Consider the following 19,892-nt stretch of genomic DNA (forward strand, 5'->3'; position numbering starts at 1 on the left):
GGAGGTATTCCTCAGAGGATGCCAACTTAGTGTGCTTTGCCCAAATCTGCCATTTTTAGCATTTCATCACAGAGGCTAGAATTTGAATGGATTATTCCTATGGCATAAAAACATTTCACGAACTGTACTTACTGAAGTAAGAACAGCTTACACATCCTGCTTGGGAATGAACATGTGGTCTAAAACACAGAAATACTAACTCTCCTCTCGGGCTAAAGATTTATAAATTTGCTTGTGATACAATCCACCTGTTTGTCAAAATGTCCCAAAGACCTCACCACAAGATGCTATTCAATGACATAGGTAAGGTCGTGTTAAGGTTGGGACCAACAAGTAATTGAAACCAAACCAAGTAACTAAATATTCTCTAGGAATTAACTTTAGGAAGCTCTCAACCACCAGAGAAATGGAAGGCTGTGTTGTTTCTTCAGTTTCACCCCTTAAGGACCTGAGGTCCTTCCTTAAAAAACTACTCTGATCATTTGCATATGCTGCAGAATCCCATCCCAGGTTGAAGCAATTACCTACACTGGCAAAGATGATACTGAGGATAAGTGCACATTTTTATAAAATTTATTTTATTTATTTATTTATTTTTGGCTGCGTTGGGTCTTTGTTGCTGCTACACGTAGGCTTTCTCTAGTTGCAGTGAGGGGGGCTACTCTTCTTTGTGGTGCGTGGGCTTCTCATTGCGGTGGCTTCTCTTGCTGCGGAGCACAGGCTCTAGGCACGCGGGCTTCAGTAGTTGTGGCTCGCGGGCTCTAGAGCGCAGGCTCAGTAGTTGTGGAGCAACGGCTTAGTTCCTCCACGGCATGCGGGAATCCTCCCGGACCAGGGCTCGAGCCCGTGTCCCCTGCATTGGCAGGCGGATTCCCAACCACTGCGCCACCAGGGAAGCCCAGTGCACAATTTTAAACTCTCAATTTATAAATCATTTTTATGACAGCTCTTTATTAAACTAAAGTAATTCGTATGTAAACCTCAAACTAAGTGTGGCAGATTTTACTACAACCTAAAAGGCTAGGTATCTCTGCTTTATCACAAACTGTGACTTTCCATTTCTAGTCTCAAAAAACTGAAGATAGTCCTGAAGAAAAGTCTTCTTCCTTCTGCCTACCAACACTTCGCATTAAAAAGAAAAAAAAAAACAATTAACATAATTATAAGAAGAAGACTCTCTCAGGGAAGAAGAGAGGGAGAGAGGAGTTTCAGTTTATTGCTGAAACTGTACCATTTAGAAGTACAGGGTACTTCTAAGTACATGGAGTCAGCATGTGCCCTTATCACTAAATTATAATTACAATTCGGTGAAGTAACTATTATCAACCCCGTTTTACGGATAAAGAAATTGAGACTTAATGAAGAGAAATGTTAATATTATCAAAAAGAGAACCCCCCTCTACCCACTCTCCAAAAAAAACCAAAAACCAAAAACAAACAAACATATAAAAAACCTCAACCAATTCGTGTACAAGATCTTTAGAAGGGATAATTATATACTTGGATAATTAAGTTGAGAATATGAGAGACAAAATATAGAAATAGTGTTTAAATGCAAATTTGATTCATTTCAGGACATCTCATTACAGATTTGCACACAGTGTATTATTATTATTATTATTATTATTACTATTATTTCTTCTGATCATTTGCGATCAATTTATGGTGTTGTCTGAGAAGTAGAAAGAAGTAGAAGAAGAAACCGGACTGAGGGTTATGCAGGTATCAGGCACTGAATGGGAAGCCAGAGGGATAAGTGTTTATTTTGTGTCTTTAATGTGTCAGAAACTGGGTTAGAGTTTACCTATATTCTTTCAGGTAACCCTTACATCACCTGTATTAGTCTTACATATTGTCCCTCAAAATTCATGAAGTAGCTAAACGATATCCATGGCAAACAACAGTATAAATAATTAATAAATGAGAAAATCAGGGTAAACAGAGAACAATGATAGGACAGTTTTTAAAAAGCAAGTCATAGGCATCATAATAATAATCTGTTTTGTGTGGTTGAGAGTTTCGTCTCTGAAGCCACCAGATCCGAATCCGAGTGCAGGCCAGCCGGCAACCCCACTCCTTAACAGCGGTGGATCCTTGAGTCAATGACAGACACAACTCAAAGCCTCAGTCTCCTTCTCTGCAAAGTGGAGAATGATAATGGGAGCGTCACTACTCCCACCCAGGGCTGGGATAAGACATAAAGTCAAGAATATAAATACCTAGCACAATGACTAAAATGAAGCAATGCTCCACACACATTAGCCATCGATATTAAAAACAGTGCACAGGGGCTTCCCTGGTGGCGCAGTGGTTGAGGGTCTGCCTGTCAATGCAGGGGACACGGGTTCGAGCCCTGGTCTGGGAAGATCCCACATGCCGCGGAGCAACTGGGCCCGTGAGCCACAACTACTGAGCCTGCGCGTCTGGAGCCTGTGCTCTGCAACAGGAGAGGCCGCGATAGTGAGAGGCCCGCGCACCGCGATGAAGAGTGGTCCCCGCTTGCCACAACTAGAGAAAGCCCTCGCACAGAAACGAAGACCCAACATAGCAATCAATCAATCAATCAATCAATCAATCAATCTTAAAAACAAAAAACAGTGCACAATACGTAGTGTACAAAGAGGTGTGCCAATGACCCAGTACATTTACTAGAAGCTCACCAGGATTTGGCTCAATCTCCAACACATTGAACTAAGAAGAAAAGAGATCTCCTTCCAGATTTACAGGTGGTATTAGCAGAAAACAAATCAACTGCTAAAGAGAAGTATAGCTGCTTCCCCTCCGGTTAAGGAGGCTGGTGACAACACTTCCTGCGGCGGCGTTATTATCCCCATTTTATTGACAAAGAAACAAAGTCCTGCAAAGTTAAACTCCAGGCTCAGAAGCACAAATGAGAGGCTGAGGAGCGCACAGGGCTCGTTCTACTTGAGTCTCCTGCCAGGTGAAGGCGTTTGGAGTCCACTGAGGGATTTGGGGCACACCACTATGGGAGCAGACACTTCCGTCATCTCAGACATGCACCATGAACACATTTCAGATTCTAAGTCAGATGTCAGCGTGGGGAGTTTGGGGAGGGATTTGTATTTCCTGTTGCTCTGTTGATACAGTATCATCTCAGACGTGTGTGTCTAACTTTGGCCGCCAGAGACCATAACACATAAAACAGGTGTGTAGCACTGCTCTGTGGCAAAGAGCCTCACCCACTGCTACGCTATTTTCAACCAGCAGGGAGACATAAGTCAAATTTCTCCTTCCTCTGAAGGCCCTTGGAATGTTTGGAGGCATGTCAGCCTTGTGAAAACTAACGTTTGCTCTTTTATTGAACGTGCCCTGAGTGGAATCTGTCAGTTATATGTTGTGGCTGGATGGAGACCTTTCATTGTAGGTGATTTCAATTTTCTTTATCGGTTTTTTAATTGACCAGTACGATAGTTTCCTAAGGCTGCTGGAACATAGTGCCACAAGCTGAGTGGCTTAAAGCAACAGAAATTTATTCTCTTATAGTTCTGGAGGCTACAATTCCAAAATCAAGGTGTCGGCAGGGTTGGTTTCCTTTGGAGGCTCTGGGGGAGAATTTGTCCTGTGTCTCCCTTCCAGCTTCTGCTGGCTGCTGGCAACCCTTGGCTTTCATTGGCTTGGAGCTGAATTAACTCGGCAACTTCGATCTCTGTCTCTGTCTTCACGTGGCCTTCTTCTCTCTGGGTGTCTCTGTGTTTTCTCCTTTCCTGTGTCTTTTAAGAACACTCACTATTAGACTTAGAGCCCCCTTTATTTTTTTCAAGTTATTCCAAGGAGAACCTTATATTATTTTTTTAATTGAAGTATAGTTAATTTACAATGTTGTGTTAGTTTCAAGTGCACAGCAAAGTGAGTCAATTATAGATATATTCATATTCTTTTTCAGATTCTTTTCCCTTATAGGTTATTGCGAGATATTGAGTATAGTTCCTTGTGCTATACAGTAGGTCCTTGTTGTTTACCTATTTTATATATAGTAGTGTGCATATATGTTAATCCCAAACTCCTAATTTGAGAGCCCACTTTAAATCCAGGATGATCTCATCTCAACACCCTTAACTTAATTACACTTATTCCCAAGAAAAGGTCATGTTCACAGGTACTGGGGTCAGGACTTGGACATATCTTTAAGGAGGGAGTATACCCCACTGTAACCAGTATAGGCTGTGGTTATCTGTGTCCACTTCCAACAAAATTGAAAGTGGAGAGACGTTTCTAGGAGTCGTGGAGAGACTTCCTGTTGCGGTAAAGTTTGATCTTTTGGGGAAATTTCTTCTATTCTCTACCAGCATAATCACCCTTAGGGGGTCAGGGAGCAGAGGCCGAATTAGCCACTTCTTCAGGATCTTCCCACAGCACATTTATTTAAGCATTTATGACCCAGGATAGTAATTTAGCTGATGCTTCCCTACTAGTCTGTTGGCTTATGAGAGACGAGAACATCCCTTTTCATCTTTGTGCCTTAGCACCTGCACAGGTCCCGGAACATAACAGTTCACACAGTTAAGCTACAGGGAAGGTGGGGAAAAAATTAAAGAAACTGGAATAGAAGATATAGAAGATAAAATAGCATCAGTTTTGTAGGACTCATCACTGTTGCCTAAAGCAAGCCGTGGCATTTCTCAGTTTTGACATGAATCTATTTCTAACAATCCACCTTCTCTTTTTCACTTGCATTCCGGGCACCATCTTCATATGGCATGTTTCTTAATTAGGTTAGCAAGATACTGCACGATTATCAGTTAACTCATGAGGAAATCAAATGCTTCAATTGTAAGTAGTGAAAATTCAATGTCTATTACAGAAGATGAAGGGTTCTGTTGTCATGGTAACCGAACAGGCTGAACAACTCACCCATTCGGCAATTAGCTACTTCAGTGACTGGTTAACTAGTTAAAAACACCTCAATGTACACAGTCATTGTAATTCTTTTACTCCTGGGAGAGACTTCAGTTTTACAGCTCTCCTGACATGCGAGTGGTCCTAATGATGCATTGCCATATGCTGCCTTTCATCCAACTATATTATTAAGGTTGCAATATTGACAGATTTTTTTAAAAACCATGGTCAGTTGTTAATCCTCTGCTCGAATAGCACAGAGAGACACATTTTAAAAAAATATCCCTTGACATTTAGGGCATGGATGAGAAAATGCTGAACTATCTGTAGTGCTTATTTCATTTGATTTTTGTCGTCAGATGCTCAGGGTTATCATTTCATCCCGGCTGGCTTCAGGCTGAATCTCATTTGAGAATCTATAGGCTTCTGAGCATAAAGATTACCCATGAAATCTGTTGGCAGAATAATACAGTAACTTAAGTAAATTATACCTTTAAAACAGCAGACCTCTAATAAGATCTTTCAATTTAAATTGTACAATGAAGGATGTCTTTCCCCATGTTTTACCATAAATCACAATGGGTGGTGAGACCCATGAAGACAGGGGCTGTGTCTCCTTAATGCCCATGTGAATTTCCAGTGCCAGGGACATAGGTGACACTCAGCCAACAACTGTCTGAATGAAAAAGGGGATTTACGGTCAGGTACCTATGAGGGTTGTAAAAGCCAAATGTCATTTTGAGGTTGAGACTTCAAGCTTTCCTTCCATCCCCAAATATGTGACAGGCAATGCTGTAGTTCAGATGTTTTCAGACATACAAAAATGCTACATCCCTGAAAACTCTCACATAGTTACCCAAGAGCAAAGCCAGGAGAAAACAGGAAGAAGGATGGTGAGAGAAAAGGAAGAAATCAAATGTGGAAGGGAATCAAAATGGGGAAGAAGCAACCAAAGAGAAGCAAGATTTAGACAGAGAAAGAAAACCAAGGACCAGAAAGAAGAGCTATGTACTGGAGGAGAAGGGGAGAGGAAAATTGGAGATAGAGAGAAAGCAAAAATGACAGCGGCTGTCCTGGTCTTAACAGCCTCATGCAGAAGACACGTCAGTGAGCTGACAACAGTATCACATGTTCAAATTCCAGCGAAGAGTAACATTTTGCAAAACTTGTCTTAAGTAAGTCATGGTAAAACCTGCCAAGAGAAGCGAGCTGCCCCTGCACGGTGAGGACGGTGGTGACAGTCATTCCGTGAATGAGCAACCTTTAAGTTGGGGCGACGTGGCTTAACTGAGCTCACTACAGTAGGAAGGAGCCTGCCGACGGTTCGGTTTGGGGTACAGGTCCTGTGGTTGGTGGTTGCTCCTTGTCACTGACTCTCAGAGACAAAAAGGGAGCCACTGGCCGTCCTCCCCTCTGGCCCCTGGCCGCCTGTGCCCCAGCACCGAGCAGCACAGACCTGGAGCAGGCTAAGGAGAGGGGAAGGACACTTCAAGAGCCTCCCTCCCTTGGCACTTACCCTGCTCATCCAGGTCCCTTGTCGATGCCCTGGTCTTCCCCTCCTCCCCCTTCTTTCATTCTGCACTTCTAGGCTCTTTTGAAAAAATCTAAAAGATCCCAATGTTTTTTAGCTAGAGAGTTTTAGAAACGGCTAAGAAGTTTGCTCTTAATTTTTAATCCGAGCACCCAATACGGTCCCTGGAATAGAACAAAATAAAACGGTAGTCGACAACCTTTGCTGAATACTCGATAGAGGACAGGAATTTCATCCGCAGAGGATAAATGCACCAACAAATTGAGAAGCTTCTGACACTGTAATTACACCTTGCTGGCAGTTCAGTTCCACCAGCTATTAAACAGTGAGAATCTTGAGAAACCCTGGAGAAGACTGTTTCTGTGTGATCAGAACAGGGTCCAAATAGATAGGGACTGTGCCTCTTTTAATCAGTGGCATTAAAATGCCAAGTAGAGCTCGCTCTTAGCAAATATCCCTCGAAGGCGGACAATGCAAAGTAAGTTGTGTATTTATTTAATTTACTGAATTTTCTGCACGTAAGTGTCAAAATCTTTCCTATATGTTTTCTTCAAAATAGTCTGATGGGTGAAAGGAATGCTAGAGGTAGAGATGAAACAAGATTCGCCAAGGGTTGATGGCTATTGAAGCTGGAAAGCGGGTATACAGGAGTTTGTTATACTATTCTCTTTCTTTTGGTGTATGTTTAGCAATTTTCATAATCAAAACATTACGAAAATTTCCCAAGATAACATCACTAATGATTATCCAACACCATGCTTACATTCTCACTCACGCAGTCCTTAATCAGACATGTACTGAGAAGTAATATATGTGCTGAAGCTCCTTTATACGCCAGCACAGGATGACCAAGGCTGTCTTAGGGAGCTTACCCTCTAGAGGAGAGATACAACATGTGCATCTATTATTATCATTACATGGCAGAGGCTGAAAAGCGCTGCCAGTGAATATAGGGCTAAAGAGTGAATTCAACTTAATTATAATTTTTCATCCTAGCCAACTACTGCATGCTCATTTTACCCTTTGCTCAACAGCGAAAATCCAGTTTTACTACATGGTGCCCACACAACCGTGTTAAGGATCACAATTCTCATCACCAAGTGAAATTGTGAATTTCAGACACCTTGCCGTCAGAGACATTAAAGGAACATACATAGTCAGACAAAAGCGAGCAATAACACATCACAGGCTGACAAGGAGGCCTGCGGTGAGATGAAGCCCTCAGTCGTAGCTCCAGATAGCTTGAGCTGTTGGAAATCACTTTTCCAACCAATTATTGCGAGGAGCCACTGAGACAGTAAACGCTTGCAATTCCCACAGCAGACACCAGTCTCCTAATGAGGCAGTGAGCGTGCTAGCTTTATTAAATATACAAAATGATCAAATTAAAGGGGGGAACTTTAATTGAGTGGGCATGTGTCCACTACACTTCTTATGAATGCAACAGGACATGTAACGCAGTTTCTGTTAGGGAAAACAATAAGAACCACGACAACAAAAATTACACAAGCAGCAGCGTTTCTGCTCAATTTCCCTCCAGTACAACAGGAAATCTACCAAACTTACCAGTTGGGAAAATAAGGGGTAATAGTATTTTTAGTGTCCCAGTCTCATCTTTCCTTACCCTTCTTCTCGTGGTTAATATTCCCTCCCTCCATCCACCACATCAAATATTCAAAACAAGCAAGAACCTAATGACATAAATGATAACGTCATTTAAACTTTGACTGAAAGCTATGTATGCTTATGTGGACTTGCACAGAGTTTGCATTTTGACCACAGTAGCTACATTGATTCAATGTTCTAGGAGTTGTGCCTTTATAAGCACAGTCCTCCTACCTCAGAACAACGCTGTAAATAAGTATGCTTGTTATCTTCACTTTACAGAAAAGGAAACTGAGGCACTAAGGTTAAGTAACGTAAGATCACAGAGCTAGTATGCAGGGGAGCAGTGATTGCTCCTAGGTTGGCTGGTACCCAGCTTAGCCACTGGGCCAGATTCAGACCCACTAGAAGCTTCGACCTTATGTGTAAACGGAGGGCTTGGCTACCTGCTCAATGAACTTCTGTCCCGTGACACCTGATGGGGTAGACACAATGGGGGAAAAGAAGACCTTTTAACTCCTGAAAGTCAAGCTATACCCAGAATGTCCTCGGAAGCAAAACCAATGGTTTTCTTTCTTTTTTTTTTTTAATTGGAGTATAGTTGATTTACAATAGTGTGTTAGTTTCAGGTGTACAGCAAAGTGATTTGGTTATACATATATATATGTATATACCTGTATTCTTTTTTATTCGATTTTTCCATTATAATTTATCACAGGATATTGAATATAGCTCCCTGTGCTATGTGTGTGTCTGTTAATCCCATACTTCCAATTTATCTCTCCACTTTGGTAACCGTAAGTTTGTTTTCTTCGTCTGTGAGTCTGATTCTGTTTGGTAAATAAGTTCATTTGTATCATTTTTAGATTCCACATATAAGTGATATCATATGATATTTGCCTTTGTATGTCTGACATGTCACTTAGTATGATAATCTTTATGTCCATCCATGTTGCTGCAAATGGCACTGTTTCATTCTTTTTTATGGCTGAGTAATATTTCATTTATATATCAATATATACCACATCTTCTTTATCCATTCATGCGTCGATGGGCATTTAGGTTGCTTCCATATCTTGGCTATTGTAAATAGTGCTGCTATGAACACTGGAGTGCATGTATCTTTTTGAAGTAGAGTTTTCGTCTTTTCTGGATATATGCTCAGGAATGGGATTGCTGGATCATATGGTAACTCTGTTTTTAGTTTTTTAAGGAACCTCCATACTGTTTTCCATAGTGGCTGCACCAGTTTACATTCCAACCAACAGTGTAGGAGGATTTCCTTTTCTCCACACCTGCTCCAGCATTTATTATTTGTAGACTTTTGGATGATGGCCACTTCTGACCGTTGTGAGGTGGTACCTCATTGTAGTTTTGATTTGCATTTCTCTAATAATTAGCAATGTTGAGCATCTTTTCATGTGCCTGTTGGCCAAAACCACCGGTTTTCATGAGGACCGGGTGGTGACACTAGTTCACAGTTTTAGTCAGTAAAAGAGACAAGTAAAGATAATTAAAATACAGTGAGCTGAGGGTTGACAGGCATCCAGGTGGAGAAGCCACAAGAGGTCAGAGCACCGTGTGAGTAAAGGTTTGGAAACATCCAGGATGACTTCACAAAGGGCATCTTTCAGCAGAGTTTTGAAGGACAAGTCGAAAACCATCAGGTAAAGAGAGTGATGATGACATTCAAGGCATGACAAATGTAAAAAAAAAAGACTTAACAAGACTGAAAAGCAAACAGCGGCCAGAGAGTGAAGGTGCCTGTGTGCCAGGCTAAGGAGTATGGACTTCATCCTGTCAGCAACTGGGAGATATTCAAGGGTTTTAAGGGCTGATAGCCAGTCTAGCCACGGTGATCTAATAGGTTGCCTGAGGATCTGTTACACTTTTGAGTATCTGAGCCTAATAGGAACACATTTTCTGTTCTTTGCATTGCTGGCATTAATCACAACAAAGCATCGTCACCTACAATTTTTGGCTCACTCTAAAGCATATGCACAATAAAAATGGCTTAATTGTCTGCTTTTCCAGTATCTGATGATGCCTTCAGGATACTGTGAATACTACAAGTGGCAGGTCACCACCTAACTCATGGATAAGGGGCAGTGCCAATATTAATCTGAATATTAAATATCAGTAAAATTTAAATGCTTCTGATCTTGGAGGAGGTTAAAGTAAACGTATTTAGAAATTACAAAATGCATTTTGCTTGTGCCCACTCCGCTCCTCCATTTGCCTACGGACAGATGCTGTATGTGTTTGTTCCTCGCTATATTCTCAGTGCCTAGAACAGTGCCAGGTGGCAGAGTAGAGATTCAACAATAATTTTAAAAAATTATTTATTGATTGATTGATTTTTGGCTGCGTTGGGTCTTTGTTTTTGTGCACGGGCTTTCTCTAGCTGCGGCGAGCTCTCTTCGTTGCGGTGTGCAAGCTTCTCATTGCGGTGGCTTCTCTTGTTGCGGAGCACGGGCTCTAGGCACGCGGGCTTCAGTAGTTGTGGCTCACCGGCTCTAGAGCGCAGGCTCAGTAGTTGTGGTGCATGGGCTTTGTTGCTCCGCGGCACGTGGGATCTTCCCGGACCAGGGCTCGAACCCGTGTCTCCTGAATTGGCAGGCAGATTCACTGGCAGGTGGCACTGCACCAACAGGGAAGTCCCCTCAGTAATATTTTGTATTGACTGAAAGGGGTGAATTTGTTTTATTTTTAATTTTAAAAAAATTTTTATACATTTTTTAAAGGTTACTTTCTATTTCCAGTTATTACAAAATATTGGCTATATTTCCCATGTTGTACAATACATCCTTGAGCCTATCTTCCACCTAATAGTTTGTACCCCCCACTCCCCCATCCCTATAATTCCCCTCCTCCCGCCCCACCCCCATGAAAGGGGTGAATTTTAAATTGGGTTTTAAAGCAGGTTAGGTGGAGGGAAAGTCAGTCTCAAGAATTTATTGATTTTTTTCAGCTAAAATGAGTCATTTATCATAATGTCGATCCTTGGCTCATATCTCTTGGCTGAAAGTTAAAGAACGCTGAGACTTTTTTCTATTATTGTTAATAATAATAACAGTATATTTGGATAACCTTTTAGTTTTTTGTTGTTGTTGTTGTTGTTTTAAAAGAACGGAGTAGTTCCATTAACATTTCTAGGGGCCTTGAGTCTTTTTTCTTTTTCTTTCTTTTTTTAACATATTTATTTATTTATTTATTTATTTATGTATGTATGGCTGTGTTGGGTCTTCGTTTCTGTGCGAGGGCTTTCTCTAGTTGCAGCAAGCGGGGGCCACTCTTCATCACGGTGCGCGGGCCTCTCACCATCGTGGCCTCTCTTTGTTGCAGAGCACAGGCTCTAGACGCGCAGGCTCAGTAGTTGTGGCTCACGGGCCTAGTTGCTCTGCGGCATGTGGGATCTTCCCAGACCAGGGCTCGAACCCGTGTCCCCCGAATTAGCAGGCAGATTCTCAACCACCGCACCACCAGGGAAGCCCCAACCTTTTAGTTTTTGAAGTTGGTTGACATAAATATGTTTTTCAATCAATCACAAAATATTGAGATGACTGCTTAGAAATGTTTTACTGATAGGAGTACATAATCAAAAAGTTGGGAGACCACTGTGTTACTTAGTAAACCCCCATGATTACTTAGTCCCTCCCTCTTCCTCACATATTTTCTGCTGCTTCTATAGAGCCAATATTATGAACAGAGAATTCCTTTTATACACAAAGAATAAAGTAGTTACCCCAAAACCATTCTGAAAACATTTTCTGAGCAATTACTCCACAGATGACATTGGGCTTGGGGGAGAAGAATCTATGGGCAGAAGACAGTAGAGAAAGAAGAGGCAGAAGCCCCCTTCTCCAGCTCTTCCCAAATATAGTCCAAAAATCAAAGCTGCTCATAAAAATTATCTCAATGCATACTCTCTGCAGCAGTGTTAAATGTTATATCCATTATACAGGTAAGATGACTGAGGCTCAGCAATGTTAAGTACTAATTTATACCAGAGTAACTGGAAGAATATGAATTAACCTAGTAAATATATATCTGAGCTTTCTATATGCAAGGGGTTATTCTAGAGAATATGTAAAATGCAGAAAGAGGAGAGAGAGACAGACAGGATAGTTGACATAAAAAAAATTCTGTTTTGTACAGTTTATGTGGCTACCTAGTAAAGAAGGCAACCACAGGTACACATCATATATAAACATAAATATCCAGGTACTTACTCATATAGGAAAAAACTTCATGTTAAATGGTGAAAGGCTGAAAAGTGATAAAAGGGATCAATTAACACTGCTGTTGGGAGGTGAAAGCACCCAGATAACAGGGCAGAGGGGTCAAGGGAAAAATTACCTTGGGCATAAACTTTAATTACTCAACTTAGTGAATGAATATAGATGCTATTAAGATCAACATCCCCAAATACCCCTTCTTCATGGCCAAGAGCCATTTAAGATTATCAAATGGTTGATGCCAATCAGAAACAAATTCACTGTTCCCTCTGAGGAAACAAAAGAAGAAAGTCATGGTAGCTATGGAAAGACAAGGTTTTTATGGAGTTGGATAAATTCCTACCTGTAAAAAAAATACAGCTCAACACTATAAAGTACTTTTAACTGCATGGATTTTGGTGGACATTTTATGAAAATTAAACAAATAAATAGTTTAATTTTCTCTGTATAAATGCTGTACTTTCCTTAAAAGAGCTCTCAGAACATTATTAAAACATAAAGCAGGGGCTTCCCTGGTGGCGCAGTGGTTGAGAAGCTGCCTGCCACTGCAGGGGACACGGGTTCGAGCCCTGGTCTGGGAAGATCCCACATGCCGCGGAGCAGCTGGGCCCGTGAGCCACAATTACTGAGCCTGCGCTCCGCAACAAGAGAGGCCGCGATAGTGAGAGGCCCGTGCACTGCGATGAAGAGTGGCCCCTGCTTGCCACAACTAGAGAAAGCCCTCGCACAGAAATGAAGACCCAACACAGCCAAAAATAAATAAATAAATATTTTTTAAAAAAAAACATAAAGCAGATAACATTAATGTATGAGGCAGATAAAAATGTCACAATGGAACCATTTTGGGTAAACACACAAACACACCCTCACACACACACACAGTAGAAGGATCTGAAAGACTGTCAATACTGAAGGAGAAGAACTAGAAAAGCGTCAGCCACACTGTATACACTAGGGTACTGTAGTGACAAAAACATCCGTGAAATTTGGAGAATTTTCCTTGCAGGTGCCTCAGATAGGCTATTAAGTAACTGAAAGAGAAATTTTCTTTCCTACTGATAAGTGCTGCCTAACCAGTCTTAAATCACCTTTTAAATATTCTGTCAAAAAAGTTGATAATATAAGAGGGTAGTGCATTGACAGGCATTCTTCCTTTTCTAAAAGCTTCTCTCAGAATTTCTAAAGCATGAAAAGTTTTTGCAGTAAATACTCCAGTATTTCTGCAGAAATGTTTAGAAGGCCAATTGGTGACAGCAATAGAATAATAACAAAAAAAAAAATAAGCAACAGATAAATCACAGGAGCTGAAATATATAACTCAGTCAAAAATTGACCAATAAACAACATCAAAACTCCAACCAGAGGTAGCCCAGCACCTATAATGACCAGAAATGATGTTTGATTGTGGGGACAGAAACCTTTAGAAAACCCAAGGATAAAATTAGATGACAGAAGTTTCTATGATCATGCACAGTAGAAACAGTATTTTTCAACAAATCCCAGTATTCTCAAACCAAGGAATATACCCATAAAAAGGAAACTATGTCTTAGGACAGTAAAAGTAAGTAGAAAAGCATAGGGGTAAAATTTTGTGACTCTGGATTTGGCGACATGTTCTTAGATGTGACAGCAAAAGCACAGGAAACAAAAGAAACGAGCAGATAAACTGGACTTCATCAAAATTAAAAACGCTCATTCATTCTTCAAAGAACACTCTCAAAAAAGTGAAAGACAGGGGGCTTCCCTGGTGGCGCAGTGGTTGAGAATCTGCCTGCTAATGCAGGGGACACGGGTTCGAGCCCTGGTCTGGGAAGATCCCACATGCCAAGGAGCAACTGGGCCCGTGAGCCACAACTACTGAGCCTGCGCATCTGGAGCTTGTGCTCCGCAACAAGAGAGGCCGCGATAGTGAGAGGCCCGCGCACCGCGATGAAGAGTGGCCCCCACTTGCCGCAACTGGAGAGAGCCCTTGCACGGAAACGAAGACCCAACACAGCCAAAAATAAATAAATAATAATAAAAAAAAATAAATAAAGGAATTCCTTTAAAAAAAAAAAAAAAAAAGTGAAAGACAATCCACAGAATGGGAGAAAATATTTGCACATCATATATACCTGATAAGAGACTTGTACCTAGAATATATAAAGAACTCTTACAAATCAATGATAAAAAGAAAAATAACCCAATTAAAAAGTGGGCAAAGGACTTGAATAGACACTTCTAGAAAGAATAGATATATCTATAAAGAAGGTATAAAAATAGGCAAGAAGTACATGAGAAGATACTCCACATTATTAGCCATTAGGCAAATGTAAATCAAAACCACCATGTGACACGGAAGCAACCCAAATGTCCATCAACAGATGAATGGATAAAGAAGATGTGGTATATACATACAATGGAATACTACTCGGCCATGTAAAAGAATGAAATTATGCTATTTGCAGCAACGTGGGTGCACCTAGAGATTATCATACTAAGTGAAGTAAGTCAGACAGAGAAAGACAAACATCATATGATATCACTTATATGTGGAATCTAAAATATGACACAAATGAACTTATTTATGAACTAGAAACAGACCCACAGACATAGAGAACAGACTTGTGGTTGCCAGGGTGGAGGGGTGTGGGGGAGGGATGGATTGGGAGTTTGGGGTTAGCAGATGCAAACTACTATATATAGAATGAATAAACAACAAGGTCCTATGTATAGCACAGGGAACTATAGTCAATATCCTTTCATGAACCATACTGGAAGAATATGGAAAAGAATATATATATATATATACACACACAAAAATATATATATTCAGTTTATATATATATATATACACACATATACAACTGAATCACTCTGCTGTACACCAGAAACTAACGCAACATTGTAAATCAACTATACTTCAATAAAAAATAAATAAAAATCAAACAAACCAACAAAATCCCACCACGTGATACCACTTAACACCCTGTTGGGTGGCTAAAAGCAAAAAGTCAGATAATAACACGTGTTAGAGAAGATATGGAGAAACTGGAACCTTCAAACTCTGCTGGTAAGAATATGAGATGGGATAGCCACTTTGAAAAACGGTAGGGAATGCCTCAAAACTTTAAACATAGAATAACCATATGACCTAGCAATTCCACTCCTAGGTATATTCCTAAGAGAGTGAACGTGTATATCCCCATAAAAACGTGTACACGGATATCCATAGTAGCATTGTTCATAATAGCCACTACAACCCAAATGTCCATCTGCTGATGAATGGGTAAACAAAATGTGGTATATGCAGATAATATTCAGCCATAAAAAGAAATTAAGTGCTGATATATATAACAACATTAATAACCTTGAAGACACTATGCTCAGTGAAAGAAGTCAGTCACAAAAGACCACACATTATATGATTCAATTTACATGAAATGTCTAGAATAAGCAAAAAAATAGAGACAGAAAATGTTAGTTGCTACTTAGGGCTGGGGCACAAGGGGAAAGGAGGGTGACAGCTATTAGGTACAGGTGTGTACAAGTTCTGAAATTGATCGTGGGGATGGTTGTACAACTCTGTGAATATATTAAAAAAACACCGATTGTACATAAATAGGTGAAATGTGTGTTATGTGAATTATATCTCAATAAAGCTCTTACCAAAATAAAGTTACTTGGAGGTTGCCAGGGGCTGAGGCTGAGGGTGAAAATATACACGGTATCACAGAAATAAAGGAAATACAGTACATAATGCGGTTTTGAGGTTGACAAACATAGGTATGAATTCCAATTACAATACTCATTAACTGAATGATTTGGGGACAGTCACTTATTCTCTCAAACCTCAATTTACCGCTTCTGAAAAGAAAGTAACAATTACACCAAACTTACAGAATTATAATGACGAGCACCATACTTCCAGTTTGCACTGAAAACTCAGAATTATCTGGTTTCAGTGGCCCACAAACCCCTACAACTACCAGCAAGTGCAAAATACAAACAGCGTCCTTAAGAGGAGCGAGTGCTCGCCAATGCAGCTGCATCCCCAGCCTACAGGCCTGGGCCCTCTAGACCATTCAGTTTGCCACTCCTGGAATAGTAATTGAGATCTTAGGGTTGAAGAAGAAGAATTACTCTTAAAATGCAAAAGCAACTTCAACTTTTAAATACTATGTCACTAAGTCTCAAGTCCCTCACCTCTGGTACGGAGAGACTTCATCGGTTGTTGTGAAGATGAAAGAAGATGCATGGGAAGAACTGAGCACACAGAACACCTAGCGTGTCAGAGCATTCTGAATGATTTCTCTGAACCATTGGCAGAAGCCAGAAAATTGTGCTGAACAATGAAGGCTCTGGCTCAGTGTTACTATTCACTGGTCTGTGTTTTAATGCCCTCTGAAGTTCTCCCTGACCCACACTAAATGGGGCTTGGAGGCACGTGAAGGTGAAGGAATAGACCCTGGAAGGTCTCCCCAAATTAGCTCTTTGCCATCGAGGAAAGCAATTCTCCAGCCAGGTGCTGAGCAGCTATTTGGAAAAGTTCCTGAAAAATTCTTCTCTGGGTAATCAAAAATATAAAAACACCACACAAACAGTTTTGCCCCTGTATTATTAATTACCTTTCAGGACAGAAATAAAACAAAACAAATTATCCCCGCTGAGTAGCATGATAACCAGGGACGGCACCAGATGAGCTAAAGCCTGTTTCATGCCAGAGACAAATAGGGCTTGCTCAGTGCCAGAGATAAATTGGACAGACTCAGCTCCTACTAGAAATAACTCTCAAAATACAAAAGCAGGTTTAAGCACTCAGCAGCTTAAATACACACACACACGTGCGCGCGCACGCGCGCACACACACACACACACACACACACACACCAGTAGTACATACAAATACATCATGCTCTGCACTCACGCTTTGGCTTCTGAGAGACCATTTGAAATGTAATGTAATGCTGGTTAGGCAAGAGCTTATCTTCAGGAAAGGAAAATTCCCTCTTACCTAAACAAATATTTCCTGGAGTTATTCAAATAAATTCCCATCAGCGGTTAGTAATTTTGCTTCCTGGAATAAGCCCCCTGACAACCAGTACCTCTCAGAGGACAGAAAATGTCCCCTTCTCTTCCAGAGATCCAAGTCTTTTGCACGCCCAGACCCATTCTAGAGAATGATGGCCCTTTATGGGATGTTTCATATCTCAAAGCATTTCTCACAAGCCAGAGGCTGGCGGCAAATGCTTGATATGATAGCATGAACCATCTACCTTGGCCAAATAAAAAAAGCCATTCCAAAATAAGGCCCATAAAAAAGCCTTCAGGCTTACAAAACTTGCACATTTTGTCAAAGGCAATCCTGGTGAATCTTTACCCCAAAATAAGTCACCCCTCAGGAATAGAGGATGAACTCTTTTATTTTCCTTATTAAATTCAGAACATTTCTAGGTTCTTCGCACATAAGAGGCCAAGATTTCAAGACATATTAAGGCATCCTATGATTCTATTTTCCTCTCTTCCAAACCAGGACAGCCTTACTAAAGTAGAAGTTTTATCACTCCCTCTACTGCTCATGAATTTACAAAGTCTCCCTGCAGTCTGACTGGGGCAGAGAGCTGTAGGCTGTCCCCAGACCATGGCTGGATTCAGGGTAGGCCCTGCATCAACACCGGAGTTTATCAAGAATGGAGCAATCCCATCTTGGCAAGATCAGGGCTGCAGAGATAAGGGGGCTGGGGTTAAGCAGGGGGGAAGTCGGGGCTGACTTCTGGCTTGTTGGTTGGTCACAGACCACAAGATCCAAAGCGGGCACTGAAGGCGGACCCACAGTGCCAAGAAGAACTTTAATTGGTTTAAGGTCAGTACTCTGAACAGCTTTTTGGGAAGGAATTTAATTTAACAGCGTTTTGGGAAGGAATTTAATAGTTAAATTTAAACTTCCTTTGAGCCTGTGATATTTTACAGGTTATCGACCTAATCACAGTAGAAAACACAGGTGGAGGAGAGTCCTAGGAGGAAGAGCGACCCCACAACCCATCCCACTGCTTCCCATAACGTGGTAGTGGGGTGCACTGAAGGTAGAAGCAACTGAACGGGAAGCCAAGGGGACTCACATAAGGCAGTGTCAACCCCCTGGATAAAATACGAGCCAGATTCTTCTGTAGAAAGTGAAGATGGAAGAGTGAAGGGTTCAGTGGGAAAACTTGAAAGAGAAACTGGGAGGAATGGGACAGAGAGTAAAAGAAAGATAAAAATATATGAAAAATGGGTTTGCCAACCAGCAGTTAGAGACTATTTAAAAAGTTGAAAGTGATAAATGCATTCATTGACATGAATTCAAATTTTAATTGAATCCCTACTATAAGCCAAGTTTGGATCGGGGCACGGAGACGTATGAAACAGTGTATGGAGCTCAGAGTTCCGCTGGGAGACAGGTAAGTAAATAGGAAGCTACAATTCAGTGTGTGGTTAGTGCTGTGATTGTGTGGTTAGTGCTGTGATTGCGTGGTTAGTGTGTGATTGGGCATTTGTGAATAAGAATCTGTATTGGAGCTGTGATTTTTTTTTTTTCTTCCTCTATTGGGGCTTGGCAGCCTAAAATTAACAGAACTGAGGACTTTAGTGACCCAGAGGAATGGACTGATAAATTGGGTGTGGAAGCAGTGTGTTCATCATTGTGTTTCAGCACCTTGGAGAGTACCAGGATCAGTGAAGAGCTTTGATTCCCCCCCCCCGCCCCCTTTTGGTGGGGGAATTAGAACACAATTACATGAATTAAGTAATAAATCACCATGGCTTTTCACTGAGTAGGGAGGCATGTGAACAGAGAAAGAAGACAAAGGGATTGTGAGAATTCAGTTTCAGGGGTAGGACTCAATGAAATCATACCGGCTTTGCCTTGTTAATGACCTGAAGAGTAGAGAAGTCGATTTTGTTTGAAACGATGAATTTTTGATAATCATCATGAAGTCATTATATGCCCTGAGGATAACGGTGAAGGCAAGGATAGAGAAGATGTTGGTACGGAACACACAGTTCATGGGAAAACATCTGGGAGGCTGGTAGATAACAGTGAAAAGAATGGAGAGAATTTAGGTCAAGAGACAGAACATGTTCTTCAACCCTCCTCCTCCATGTTATGCAGAATAAGAGAATAGCCTCTACTTGAGAAGGTTTCCAGAAAAGTGAAATCCTCTACAGTGAGGTGGCTATGGGTAAACCCATAAAAACAACAATAGTCATAGCCAACATTTGTTTAGTGCTAATTATTACATCCGGGTGCCGATTCAATCACGGTGCGTGCCATTGCCCCACGTAATCCTCGCCATAACCCAGCATGGACAGCACTATTAGTCTCATTTGAAAAATGAGCAGCCTGAGGCTTTCCGGATTCTTGTTGAACTTGCCTGATAATAAGCCCATAGTAGCAGAGCCAGGATGTCAACACAAAGTGTACTCTTAACCAATAGGTTACAGAAAAAGATGACAAGTGTAAGATTTGGGGTGAGTGGGATCATTTATGTGTGTTTTTATGTTTTTGATTAAAAACATAAAATGGCATAAACTTCCAAAAATGAATCTGTGAGTACTGCTGATTCTGTGAATGACTGAGCCGAGTCTCGCTCTGGACCAGCCATGAGGAGGGTGGGTGGCTGCCAGGATTAGTCAACCCAGGC

General features: G+C 41.1%; 1 protein-coding gene across 9 annotated transcripts in view; it reads right to left on the minus strand.

Annotated features, from left to right (window-relative positions):
* Window positions 1–19,892, minus strand: part of FAT3 (FAT atypical cadherin 3) — a 717,656-nt gene that overhangs the window by 349,499 nt on the left and 348,265 nt on the right. The gene's annotated exons all lie outside the window — the stretch shown is intronic.

Source organism: Balaenoptera physalus (assembly GCF_965194825.1).
Source record: "Balaenoptera physalus genome assembly, chromosome: 10".
NCBI lineage: Eukaryota > Metazoa > Chordata > Mammalia > Artiodactyla > Balaenopteridae > Balaenoptera > Balaenoptera physalus.